At 38.4% G+C, this 14,659-nt stretch overlaps 1 protein-coding gene across 1 annotated transcript in view; it reads left to right on the top strand.

Moving 5' to 3' along the window:
* Positions 1-252: 252 nt before the first annotated feature.
* The window catches only part of LOC532174 (melanoma-associated antigen B18), a 121,231-nt gene continuing 106,824 nt past the window's right edge, over positions 253-14,659 (top strand). The window contains exon 1 of the mRNA XM_059883872.1: positions 253-383. The gene's annotated coding sequence lies outside the window, so the exon portion shown is untranslated. The remainder of the gene's footprint in view (positions 384-14,659) is intronic.

The following is a 14,659-nucleotide window of genomic DNA, read 5'->3' as shown; positions in this document are numbered from 1 at the left end:
GGGAAAGGCAGTCTCCTGCATGCAGTCTTTCTACCTCCACTCAGCCACATGGGCATGGGCCTTGGGCCTGGAACACTTCCTTAGCAAGAGATAAACTGGACAGAGGCTGTGTGAACTATATCACCGTGTGGGGGAATATCTTTCCTTGTTTCAGATGTAACGAGCACTCTTTTGTTTCTACTGAAAGTGTGTGAGTCACATGGCACCTGACCAAGCCCACTGTTACCTCTGTCCTCTGAAGAGAATAGAGAAGGTTCCTTCTGCTGGAGCACCAGAGAGGTGCACACAAGTGAATTGTCCTGTATCTGGTCACTGCGAGGAACTCACTGGCCGTGGGGGACTGACGCTCACCACTGAAGTTTATTTTGCTGTCTCTTCTCTAAGTAAGTGAAATTGTCATTCTATACAGTGCTTGACTGTGCTGTTTCTCTTGGCAACTCTGATACCAATATGCAATGGGCAGAAGTGTTTAGAGATTTCCCCTAGAACTGCTAACTGATACATGATGGTCTACACCTTTGGGATTGATAACTAGTGCATGGTTCTCTGTCCAACGTAGATTTCTCTTGCTTTTCTTTTTTTCCAACTGACGGCATTTGCAGTGGTGATGACAGTAAGCATTGTCTCTTTGATCTGAGAACAATGGAAAAACTCTAGGATTTCAAACAAGGTTATTGCCTTTGTTCCCTCTCTCTGCATTTCTTCTTTAGATATTCCAATTATTTATAGAATAGTGCTTTATATGGAGAAGGAAATGGCAACCCACTCCAGTGTTCTTGCCTGGAGAATCCCAGGGGCAGGGGAGCCTGGTGGGCTGCCGTCTATGGGGTCGCACAGAGTCGGACACGACTGAAGTGACTTAGCAGCAGCAGCAGCAGCAGCAGCAGCAGTGCTTTATACTCCAAAGTTTAGTGCTTTATACTCCAATTTTCACATCAATCCCTTTTTTCCCCAACTTTCACTTTTCTGACCTCTTTTCAGGAGAACATTTATATATATTATTCTCTACATCAATTTTGTGTATTGCCAATCCTAATTTGTACCTTGTATTGCGAGTTTTAATTTTACACTTTCTTTTGTAGTTTCCTCACCAACATTTCAATTTCTCAGAGTATTATTTTAATATACTATCTTTTCATCTTAGTCCATTCTTAATACTCGGGATTCCCTTTCAATGGAGAGTAATGTCAGGTGGTATAACTTGGGATTTCTTAAAAATGCACAATCTGAGGCCACCACATGGAACTACTAAAATTAGGATCTATTCTTTAAAGATCCCCAGTTCATTAGTATGTACTTTCAAGTTTGAGAAGTATCACCCTCCTATTTTATCCATTTGTTGTTTAGTCACTAAGTCATGTCCAACTCTTTGTGACCACATGGACTCTCCACCAGCCCACCAGGCTCCTCTCTCTATGGGATTTCCTAGGCAAGAATACTGGAGTGGGTTGCCATTTCCTTCTCCAGGGGATGATCCCAGGCTAGGGATCAAACCCACGTCTCCTGAATCTCCTGCATTGGCAGGAGGGTTCTTAACTACTGAGCCACATGGGACACCCATTTTATCCATAGCACATATCATTTTCAGATATATAACTTGTGTTTATGTTTATTTTAATTGAAATACAGTTGATTTACAATATCTTTGTTTTAGGTATACAACAGAGTGATACAATATTTTTGTGGATTAGTCTCCATTTAAAGTTACTATAAAATATTGGTTATACTCCTTGTGCTGTACAATATATACTTATAGCTTATTTACTTCACACATAGCAGTTTGTACCTCTTAATCCCTTAACCCTATCTTGTCCCCACCTTACCTCTCCACACTGGTAACCATTAATTTATTCTCTATATCTGCAAATCTGTGTTTTCTTTTTAGCTATATTCATTCATTTTTAAAATTCCACATAAAAAATACAATATTTCTCTTTTTGACTTATTTCATTAAGCGTGTCCTCCAGGTTCATCAATGTTGTTGCAAATGCAAAATGTCATTCTTATGGCTGAGTAATATCTCACTGTATATGTACATACCACATCTTCTTTAACCATTCATCTAATAAAGGGAATTTAGGTAGCTTCCCTGTCTTGGCTGTCATAAATAATGCTGCTATAAATGGTGGGGTGTATGTATCTTTTTAAATTAGTGTACAGTGACCATTTAACAATTTCAAAAATTAAAGAAAGGTCATCATTACTGATACCATGATGATTAAAAGAATAATAAAGAATACTACAAACAACTCTATGCCTACAAATTTGATAAAATAGCCAAAATGAACCAATAGATTGAAAGACACAAACTAACAAATCTTACACAAGGAAAAATTATCTAAGAAGGCCTATATCTATTAAAACTAAATCAATAGTTAATAACCTTCTAAAAAAGAAAACACCAGACTCAGATGATTTTACTGATGAATTCTACCAAACTTCTAAGAAATTATATCAATTTCCCACAATCTTTTCCATGAAACAGAAGCAGCAGGAATGCTTCCTAACTCATTTCATGAGGCCCACATTATCCCTTACCACAACTAGATAAAGATGCTTAAAAATAAGCTATAGACCAGCATTTCTCATGAATATACATGCAATATCTTCCACAAAATAGTAGAAAATCTAACCCAAAAAATGTACAGAAAGAGTTATAAACCATAAGCAAGTGGAATTTACTCCAGATATGCAATGCTTGCAGCCATAGGAATCCAGAACTGACAAACAATCTAACTGTATTACAAATGTATGAAAAAATACAATGAAGAGAATAAGCCAAAAGGTGGTGATGTAAGTCCCTCTGGAAATAAGCCTAATATGTAAAACTGAGGCAAAAGAAACTGTACATAAGTGTAGTACTCTAGTTGATAACAATGTTTCCCACGGGGGTTAAGGTTAACCATCCTCATACAGCTATACACATATACTGGAACTGAACAACTAAATAAATGAATCATAGATAGTGAGAGCCAGATTTTAATAATTGATAGATCAATCAGAGTGCAATGGGAAATTACAGAGAAGAAAGAGAAGAAGCCGGTATGGTTCATGTAGTAATGAGAGTTGGAGACATAAATGTGAGCTCATGGTAAGTTTAGATATGTGTGTATATATGGGTTAATGTATTAAAACACACGTATATTCCCTTGCTTTGTCAGCCGAGAGGCCTAAACAATGACACCCCAGTAGCAATAAGTTTACCCAGTGTTGGGATCTTGGTTTCTAAACCTTTTCTTCCGAGAAAAGGAACTGGGGCTCTTTTGGGAAATGGCTTGTTCTAGTTCCTTGGGCAGCTAGGTGGGTTATCAAAGGAAGCAGTTAGGTTGTTTGTTGCTCTGGAAAACCTTTGGAGTTTAACTATGCGGTACACGTGACAGGCTGCTTCTGCACTATGTCTTTCAGTGTCCTTTTTAGCATTTCCGTCTTAGTGATTCCAAGTCTTCATCTTTTCCCTCACAAAAGTTCTCTCCCTTCCCTGCCTCAGTACAACTTTATGCATCCTCTCTCTCAAACACAAAACCCCATTTCCTTCTTAAGATGCTGTAATCATCTTACACCTTTGCTGACATCCTGAAGCATTTTTGTATGCCTCCTTTACATCCTCTCAAACTTTTGGTAAAAAGGTTTCCCTCTTATTGAAATGCATGTTCTTGTTTACTATCTGTGTTACTAAAAACCTAACCTGTAAGTCTAGAATCAACTCTGCCCACATTCCCTTCATTATGATGGGAGTCCCCTCTACTTAGTTTCAATATCAATTCTGTGTGTAAAAACACTAGCATTGTTGTACAGCACAGGGAGCTCAGCTTGGTGCTCTGTGTTGACCACGCGGGGTGGGATGGGGAGTAGGGGTGAGAGGGAGACTCAAGAGGGAGGGGATGAAAAGTGAAAAGTGTTAAGTCATTCAGTTGTGTCTTACTCTTTGTGATCCCATGGACCAGGCTCCTCTGTGCATAGGATTCTCCAGGCAAGAATACTGGAGTGGGTTGCCATTTCCTTCTCTGGGGGATCTTTCCAACCCAGAGATCGAACCCAGGTTTCCTGCATTGCAGGTGGATTCTTCACCGTCTGAGTCACCAGGGAAACCCAGGGAAGGGATATATATGTATGCTTACAGCTGATTCACATTGAATGGCAGAAACCAACACAACATTGTAAAGCAATTATCTTCCAATTAAAAAAAAAAAAACTAGCACTGTATCACGTTTACAGTCTGGGAGCATAATTTCAGGAGTCAGCATTTATTCTTTTATACCTTGAGATCCTGGTTTCACTTAATTAATTACAGGTAGATTTTTCTATCTTTTCAGAGCAAGCTGAACTAATGATTTCTCTTTGCAATAGAATTCACAGTTGTTTATATGCTTTCTAATGATTTTCTGCCCTCTTCTCCAAGGAGGGAGGGAAAGCTGTGTGTGTGACTGTGTGTGCACACACTTGTGGGAGTTTATTCTTGTTCCTTAATTTACAATGACTGCTTCTAGTCAGGGCTTTTGATTCTTACTGGATTCTTCATTTCTCATTTCTGTTTTGAATTTTCAAAAGTGTTTTTCTACTCGTAAGTGTTATACTTCTGACTTTCTAGATATCTTTTTTTTTTTTTTGCTAAAGTAAAACATCACTACAATTTATACTCTGATTTTTTTTAGGCTTTTCCAAATTTTACAAAATGAAATAAGCAGTGTAAATGTGTTGTCATTTAAAAAATTTTAGTATCAATTCTGCAAGAGGAAACTTGTTAGAAATTTTAAGTCCAAAGTTTAACAAAGTTCAAAAGCAACACAAGGATTGAAATAGTCTGTAGTATGTGCTTTCCAATATGGTATCCACTGTCCACACATAGCTAATGAGCCCGTGAAATGTAGCAGTGCAACTGGGAAGCTGAAGTTTTAATTTTATTTAGTTTTAATTAATTTAAATATGAGTGGCTACCATTGTAGCTCTAAGGCCAGCAGATACTCTTGTGTACCTTCACTGGGTGCTTTATTACATTTTATTGCAGCATGACTTAGTTCCTTCATCCAAAAAATAAATTGAAAACATTAAAAAAAACTATGTGGATTAAAGGTTGCTGATAATATATGGTTGATTGCCTTCCAAAGACAGGATGCATCAATGCAGACAGAATGACTTTTCTTCCAAAATAACTGAACTACACTGATGTCTGTCATAAACGATAACACAGTTTACTACTGGTATTAGTTTACTATTGTTGCTGGAACAAACACCAAAAATTTAGCGGGATGAAACAACACAGATTTACTTTCTACAGTTTTGAAAGTCAGAAGTCTGAAATGAGTTTCCCTGGGTTAAAATCAAAGTGTTAGTGGGCCTGCACACCTTCTAGCAACTCTAGGGGAAAACTTACTTGACTTGTGGCCCCTTCCTCCATCTTCAAAACCAGCAGTGTAGTTCTGACTACATTATCTGACTCTGTTTCACCTGTTTCATCTGCAGTGTAGATTTGACTAAACTGTCTGACTCTGTTTCACCTGCCTCCCTTTATAAAGAATACTTTTGGTGAGACTGAGCCACATGATAACCTCAAGATTCTTTTTTTTTTTTTCAATTTAAATTTATTTATTTTAATTAGTGGCTAATTACTTTACAATATTGTATTGGTTTTTCTTATCACATTTTCAAAGTCTCTTCTTTTCTTGCCATTTAAGGTACCAGATTCACAGGCACCAGGTATTAAGATATCTTTTGGAGGACCATCACTCTGTCGGTCACGCGAGTATAATAAACATTGCCTAAGAATTGAATGATAATGACTTCTGAGGTGTGAATTTTGAAAAGTGGTTCTTTCTAGGGTTGCCCATGACTGAAATTGATCCTGTGGTGGGCATGACCCAGTTACCCTGGTCTATCATCTTAACCATATCCAGGTATGGTCACTAGGTATCCGCAGGGACATTTAAAGACTTCCCTCACAGCAGGAAAACCCAGGTCCTGAGAATAGTAAATGTAGTTCAGATATATGTATGCTATGGATGGATGTAGATAGCATCTCCTCATCATTCATTTCTGAGCTTAGGTATCTCTTCTTTCACTGATCATGGCCCAGGATTTAGTTAGATGCCAAATGTATCTGCAGCACCCCTGCATTTACCCTATTTTAATGCATTTTATTCCACATTGTAACTGATCATTTACCTGAAATTTGTAAGAAAACCTATATCCTCTCCTAAAGTAGTCCCCCCGCACCCCCGCCCCGTTCTCTATATATCAGTAAATGTAACTTTTAGTGCCTGGTCACTTCAAGTCAGAAGCCTGAAAGGTCTGAGGCCTCTCTCTGCTCACCACTACTTGTCATCACTTCATGGCAAATAGATGGGGAAACAGTGGAAACAGTGTCAGACTTTATTTTTCTGGGCTCCAAAGTCACTGCAGATGGTGATTGCAGCCATGAAATTAAAAGTCGCTTACTCCTTGGAAGGAAAGTTATGACCAACCTAGACAACATGTTAAAAAGCAGAGACGTTACTTTGTCAACAAAGGTCCGTCTAGTCAAGGCTATGGTTTTTCCAGTGGTCATGTATGGATGTGAGAGTTGGACTATAAAGAAAGCTGAGTGCAGAAGAATCAATGCTTTTGAACTATAGTGTTGGAGAAGACTCTTGAGAGTCCCTTGGACTGCAAGGAGATCCAACCAGTCCATCCTAAAGGAGACTAGTCCTGGGTGTTCTTTGGAAGGACTGATATTGAAGCTGAAACTCCAATACTTTGGCCACCTGATGCAAAGAGCTAATTCATTTGAAAAGACCCTGATTCTGGGAAAGATTGAGGGCAAGAGGAGAAGGGGATGACAGAGGATGAGATGGTTGGATGGCATCACTGACTTGATGCACATGGGTTTGGGTGGACTCCAGGAGTTGGTGATGGACAGGGAGGCCTGCTGTGCTGCGGTTCATGGGGTCAAAGAGTCGGACATGACTGAGTGACTGAACTGACTGAACTGAATACTATCTTGTCTATGTCTCTGAAACTCATCTACTTTTTTCCAATGCCATCTCCATATAAAGTTAACAATTCCTAAAATTATTCCAACAGCCTCTAACTAGTTTCCTCTTGCCTCCCTCATGTGATCTTCCAACAGAAGAAATAGGATCCTAATCTCAGCCCCATCACGGCCCCTACCTTCTCCAAATTCAATTGTTCTCCTTTTTTTATGGCAAAAAAAAAATCATTAAAAGGTTTATAAGGGCCTTGTTTTGCTAACCCCTCCATCCTAGATTCCTGTTTGTTTTCATTATGACAACTGAAAATATAACGTAATGACTGCAGAGTGCAAGGCTCTAGAATTAGAATTCTGGTTCATCTTAGTGCAAGTCTGGTGATTTGACAAGTTCCTTCCTTCTGTGATTCACTTATACCATCTGTTACATTAGGATAATAATAGACTCTTCTTAATTGGCTCATGAGAACGCATAAAAAGGCCTCACCACACATTCTCATGTACTTTTAAATGCTTAATTAATTATGTTGTAATTATTAGTACTATTATTCTTAGTTACAGGTGTCTCAGTTTGCATTCCTGCAGAATTTGAGCTTCAAATAAGGGTTCCAGTGTAAATAGCTTATTTGGGATGTGATCCCACCCAATAACCAACTAGAGAGCAGAGAAGTCAAATAGGGAAGGACACCACTAAAAATGATGTTAACAAGCAGGTCATCATTATAATGAAGTAAACTTCACCTCACTGTGAACATGTCTTAAGGGGAATTTACCCAAGGAATAGGAAGCCAGGTCTTAATCTCCAACTTGCATTCCCTCTTTTTTCCAGGAATATCAACAACCTCAAGTCTGTTTCCAGGAACATCAACAACCAAACACTTCTGTCGTGTTTTACTCACAGATCAAACATTCTCTGCTAGTCCAACAAAGCCTTCAGGTCAGAGTTCTAGACACTTGAAACAGGCAAGACATGCACATGATCTGGCAGTCAGGGCATATGTAGCAGATAGCATCTGCTAAAACAGGTCAGAGAACTGAGGCTCAACGAGGCAAATGACTTATCCAAGATCATTACTACAAAGTTTTTGAGTCAGGATTTGAACCCACGGACATTTAACTCCAGAATACTTGAAGTTTTCAACAAATGATGGTAGTTATCAGGTTAACAGTAGAGACTAGAGAGAAGTAAGGCTAAATATGAGGCAATCAGTCAAAGACGCTGGGGAGAAATGAAGACAGTGAGCCACGCTAGTCATTGTAATTCAATAATCGGCCACTGTCAGAAGCAGATATTCAAGAAATATCCTTATCTACCAGCTTCCCATTTGGTACATGTTTGCCAGGGGGAGCATTACATTAGGGTATATTTTGGTATGAATTATATCATTCATGCATCATAAAATACATTTTATATTAAGATTACGATTTGATTCTGGCAGCATGATTTTAGAATCTACTCTCTTACACTTAACTGCTTTTCATATTCTAACTATTTAAGATGTTAGATTAATGCTCAGATTTGATTCCGAATCTTGTGTATCTAATCAAATACATATCCTTTGGAAAAGTCATTTGATCTACTAATTCCTTAATTTAATTTTCCATAAATGGTTCTCATATAAGTATCTACTTTATATAGAGGGTATAATAACTAATATGAAGATTCATTGAAAGTGACTAGTATATGGCAGAAAGCAACACAATATTGTAAAGTAATTATTCTTCAATTAAAAAGAAATAAATTTTAAAAATCAAAACAAAAAAGTGATTAGTATAAAGAATTTGAAAAGCAGACTTAATAAAAATCAAAAACATAAAGAGCAGATCTAAAGTGAGAAAACATGGCAAACACGAACAACAGGACAATGCAGAGCAAACATGCAACATTCCCAATAGTGAAGAAAAGACCATAAATAAATTCTAATAGAGTAGAGGATATACATGCTGAAATAAAGGGAGACCTAAGTCTGTATTTTAAAACAATCAGCATGTTTCGTGTTCCAGGAATAATTAACAGAGATGAAAGTAAAACTATACTCCATAAAAATATTCACAAGTGAAGGATAAGGAACAAATTCTGCAAGCATACTTTCAGAAAAGCAATGGGAAATGTCAGGCTCACCCTTGAATTATGTCTGTTTCATCGAGACAAGAAAGACTGTAGATCAGAAATCCACAGGATTCAGATGGGGCTCCTGGATAAAAAGAGAATCCCTTCCATTCCCCAGGGTTGGAGCTCATCTTGTCCTGTCTCCTTACTTTGCGGGTGAGCCACCACCTGGGCCTGACCTGAGAATTCTGAAAAGCAGAGAATATTTAACAAAACTAAAGAGCTGGAGGGCTTTCCTGGTGGCTCAGACAGTAAAGAATCCAGCTGCAATGTGGGAGACCTGGGTTTGATCCTTGGAAGATCCCCTGGAGGAGGGCACGGCAACCCACTCCAGTATTCTTGCCTGGAGAAGCCCCATGGCCAGAGGAGCCTGGCAGGCTAGAGTCCATGGGGTTGCAAAGAGTCAGACATGACTGAGCAACTAGGTTTAGCACAAAGAGCTGGAGAGGAAAGAGCCTCATGAGACACCCCAGTCAGCTGGGCATGTGCCAGGCCTGTTTCTGGGACTGTGGGAAGAGAGCAGCCATCAAGCACATCTGGCCCCTGGAAATGACCTGGAAAAGGAGGGAACCACAGAAGGCCTTGGGAGGCATGGGGCCAACAAGCCTGGGTTGGGACCCTTGAGGGTCCCACTTGCCAATGACCACTGGGTGGCCTCAGGCAGCCATTGTACCTCCCTGAGTCATGGTTTCTTCTTCCCAATATTCTTACTGCTTCCACCGTATAATGTTTCCAAGTTCCTGACCAATATCCTAGAATTAGGAAATAGAGACAAGATGTATGACCTTGTTCAAGGTTATGGCTAAGAAGTAAAGTGCCTGGCTGCAAATGCAGGCTCTGCCCCCACCTGTCATACTCCTACCCAGGGGAAAAGGCTCAGCTCCTGCCCTGACTCAGCCCCTCAGGGCAGAGGGCAGATTTACTCTCAGGTGGTTTCCCTAAATTAATCCATAACACAACACATTCTCCTTACTCCTCCCAACCACCTCAAGAGATCCCTGAGGGCAGAACAATGTACCATTTCCTCACTCAACCCACCACTGAGCACTCAGTGGAATGGCTCTGTATTGATTAGTTCAGTTCAGTTCAGTCGCTCAGTTGTGTCCGACTCTTTGCGACCCCATGAACAGCAGCACGCCAGGCCTCCCTGTCCATCACCAACTCCCAGAGTTCACCCAAACCCATGTCCATCGTGTTGGTGATGCCATCCAACCATCTCATCCTGTCATCCCCTTCTCCTCCTGCCCTCAATCTTTCCCAGCATCAGAGTCTTTTCAAATGAGTCAGCTCTTCGCATCAGGTGGCCAAGGTATTGGAGTTTCAGCTTCAACATCAGTCCTTCCAATGAACACCCAGGACTGATGCAACTATTTCCTTGAAAAATAATTAAAACCAAGTGGGCAATGGTAGCCTCAACTGTTATGGTGGCAAGTGCTGCCTTGGTTATTTCTGGAATAATTAATGACTGTGCTTGTCTAATCTTACTAGAGGTGTTAGGAGCAGGAAAAGGTGGGAAGTAACTGCATCTGTCCCATGAGGGACTTGGAGGGTTATTTTTATAAATTGGGCCTCAGAATCTCAGAGCGTTTGCTGAGACAGCCCCTTCTTCCCTGCTGGACAGCTTCAAGATGGCAGACAGTTCTGATTAACCTCCCCTTGAGGAGACAAATCTGAACACATTTTCCTCATACTCAGGCCCACACATCTCCACATACAAGCACTTATGACTGTCCTTGACAGCCATACCCATGGGGTAAAAAAGACAAAGAAGATTGTATTATAGGACTTCCCAGGTGGCTCAGTGGTGAAGAATCTGCCTGCCAGTGCAGGAGCCACAGGAGATACCAGTTCCATTCCTGGGTCAGTATAATCCCCTGGAGAAGGAAATGGCAATCCACTCCAGTATTCTTGCCTGGAGAATCCCATGGACAGAGGAGCCTGGCAGGCTACAGTCCATGGGGTCACACAGAGTTGGACACGACTTAGCAACTGAACATAGCACAAGACTGTATTAGCTTCGATAATTTTTCCCTGCAAATTACAGGAGTTATGACTTAACAAGTTATAAACAATAAATATTACATATATAAAATGATAGAAAGTCCATAGATAAGCTAGCTCATTCATTAATTCACTCATCTCACTGAAGACCCACATAATTTCAAATCTTCTTTGCTATTGTCAGTGTTGGCTTGATTATTGATTTACATGCAAAATGGCTGGCTGTCAATGGATATATAGACAAGATGATATTCAGAGGAATATAAAAGACTATCTCTTATTGGCATTCTATCTTAGGAGTAAAAATATCTTCCCCAAGAGTCTCCAGTAAATTCCATTTATGAATTTTTAGAATTGATTCCCATGCTGAATTCTGAACCAATCCCTGGTAATAGCAGTATGATCCTTATAGATGAATATGGAACTCAGGATAGGCTCAACATCCCCTCAGCCATTTGGCTAGGAGGAAAGAGAAAAGAAGGATGAGATAAATGATCAGGTTCAGGGTCAGAGAAGAGATAGCAATGGATACTAGGAAGGCAACTCACAGTGTGCACTGCAAAGGCAATGCAGTAAAAAAGGAGCAGATTCTAAATAAATTAGAAGGGAAAATGCTGTGACCCAGAAACTCTATACTTAGGCAACTTTCCATTCATATGTAATATTTTCTAAAGTTTTCAAGTAGGCAAGGACTCAGAAGATCCAACAACAAAGACAATCCTTAGAAACTTGGGGAATTCAAAAGTCAGCCTAACTGAATTACTGAAATATATAAGTATTGATGATGAGTCCTGAATTCAGTTAAAAATAATGAAATTCAAATTACTATTTTACTTATTGTAAAATCAGATTTCATATTAAAACACCTAAAGAGACGTTACAAAATTTAACTAAAATAAACTGAAAAATTCCAGAATGTACTACAGTTGACAAGAGAAAATGAAGTATAAGAATACCAACTATATTTACTAACATCTCAAAGAAAAAGAAAATATTTCCTGAAATTAAAAGTATAATATAAACAAAAATAAGTAACATAACTTACAAATTATTTGAGGATAAAAATAAAGCAAAATAGACCATTAAACTAAAAAAGAAAGTAAACATATTAAAAGGGGGAAAAAAAACAGAAAAACACAGAAATAGGAGCACATAAAGGAATTCAGCTTGACATTTTTTCACAAGAAAAGTAACAAAGTTTATTATATTTTCTCTTCTGTAAAAGTATAGGCTTGGATAAGGCTTATAAGCACTTATCCAAAACCCTTAAGGCCTGATATGGTATGGAATTATTTTTGGAATTTAGAAGACAGTGTAAGGCTTATACTCTTCATGGCACTGTTCCCAATCACTTCCCTAAATAATGCTAATTAGCTTATATAGGAAACCTTTGCATTCTGCTCTAGGAAAAATATGGGGCTTCCGTCTTGGCTCAGTGGTAAAGAATCCTCCTGCCGATTCAGGAGAGGTGGGTTCAATCCTTTGGTCAGAAAGAGCCCGTGGACAAGGGCATGGCAACCCATTCTAGTATTCTTGCCCGGAGAATTCCATGGACAGAGAAGCCTGGCAGGCTACAACCTATGGGGTGGCAAAGAGTTGGACAGGATTTAGAGACAGAGTACATACACTATGTAAAATGTATTTTGAAGTTTCAGTATCAGCAGAACACATCAAGCTGGCATTTCAGGAGTGTAGGCATTCTGTTAATATAATCAACTGCATAAGTAGTTTAAAGGAAGTAGTAAAAAGAATCATGAAGAAATTAAAAATATAATCATGGCTCTTAAGATAGAAAAGGGAAAGAAAGGAAGGTTCTTGATAATCTCATCAATGAAGAAAGAAACTAATCATGACAGTATTTTCTTCAAACTAAAAATTAAAAATCAAACAAGTGACAAAGCAAGAAAAATTTCCATTCAAATCAGTTCCTCCAATAAAAGAATGCCCAATTCTACTGTTATTTAATATTGTTAAGGATTTGAGCCAGCGACTTCCCTTGTGGTTCAGTGGCTAAGACTCTGTGCTCCTAATGAAGGGAGCCTGAGCTCAGTCCCTGGTTAGGGAACTAGATCCTACATTCTGCAACTTAGAACTGGAGCAGCCAATAAATAAATAAAAATTTTTAAAAAAGAATGTGAGCCATTTTAATAATGTAAACTCAAAAAATAAGATAACATGATCAAAGAACACAAGACAGTTTAATGAAAAACAATTTCTAGAGACTTTGGTAAAACAGCATACTAAAAATATAATAAGATATAAAAAAGATATAAAAATGGCATAATATATATAAATAGATAAATCTAAGTAATTTGTAAATAAGTTAGACAAACTGTATTTAAAAAACTATTTAAGGCCAGCACTATCCTGATTTCAAAGTCAGATAAACATACTACAGGACAACAAAACTATAGATCAATATCACTTATGAATTTTGATGCAAAAATCATCCACAGGAAACTAGCAAGCCAAAGCTAAGAGCACATTAAAAGAATTATACACTATGGCCAAGTGGAATTTGTTCTTATAATTGCAGGAATGTTTCAACATATGAAAAGCAACCAATATAATCCATCACATACACAGAATTAAGGAAAATCACACAATCATCTCCATTGATGCAAAAAAGAGATTTGACAAAATTTAATATCCTTTCACAATAAAAACAACTAGGGAAATAATACCTATTTGAAAAAAATAAAGGGTGCACATAGATAAACCCACAACTTTTCCTCTAAGACCAGAAACTGGACAAGGATGCCTGCTCTTACCAACTATATTCAATAACAACATATTCAGAGTTATAGATGGAGCAATTAGGCAAGGAAAAGAATAAAAGTCACTGAAATAGGGAAGGAAGATGTAAAATTCTGTTTGCAGACAATATCTTATATGTAGAAAACCCTAAAGATTACACACATACATAAAACAGATAACTTATAAGAACCTACTGTACAGCACAGGGAACTCCACTCAATATTCTGTAATGACCTGTACAACAGAAATTAACACAACACTGTAAATCAACTATACTCCAATAAAATTTTTTTTAATTTTTTTTTAAAAAGATTACACACACATCCTTGTTAGGATAATGAATTCGGCCATGTTGCTGGATAAAAATACAAAATTCCTGTTTTTTGCATTTCTATGCATGCTGTACTTGCTGTTGCTTCAGTTGTGTCCAACTCTTTGCAATATTACAGACTGTAGCCTGCCAGGCTCCTCTGTCCATGGGGTTTCCCAGGCAAGAATACTGGAGTGGGTTGCCATGCCATTTCCTCCTCCAGGGGATCTTCCTGACCCAGGGATTGAACCTGTGTCTCTTATGTCTCCTACATGGAAGGTAGGTTCTTTACCATTAGCACCACCTGGCAAGCCTTTCTATACACTAACAATAAAAAATTCAAGACAGAAATTAAGAAAATAACTATTTTTAATAGCACCAAGAAATAAAAAGTATTCAAGAATAAACTTAAAGAAAAAGTGAAGGACTTGTGTACTTAAAACTGTAAAACACTGCTGAAAGAGAGTAAAGACACAAAAATAGATGTGAAACCATCTTGTGTTCATGGAATGGAAGACTA

This window comes from Bos taurus, chromosome X, assembly GCF_002263795.3.
Source record: "Bos taurus isolate L1 Dominette 01449 registration number 42190680 breed Hereford chromosome X, ARS-UCD2.0, whole genome shotgun sequence".
Classification (NCBI taxonomy): domain Eukaryota; kingdom Metazoa; phylum Chordata; class Mammalia; order Artiodactyla; family Bovidae; genus Bos; species Bos taurus.
This window is presented reverse-complemented; position numbering and strand designations above follow the sequence as displayed.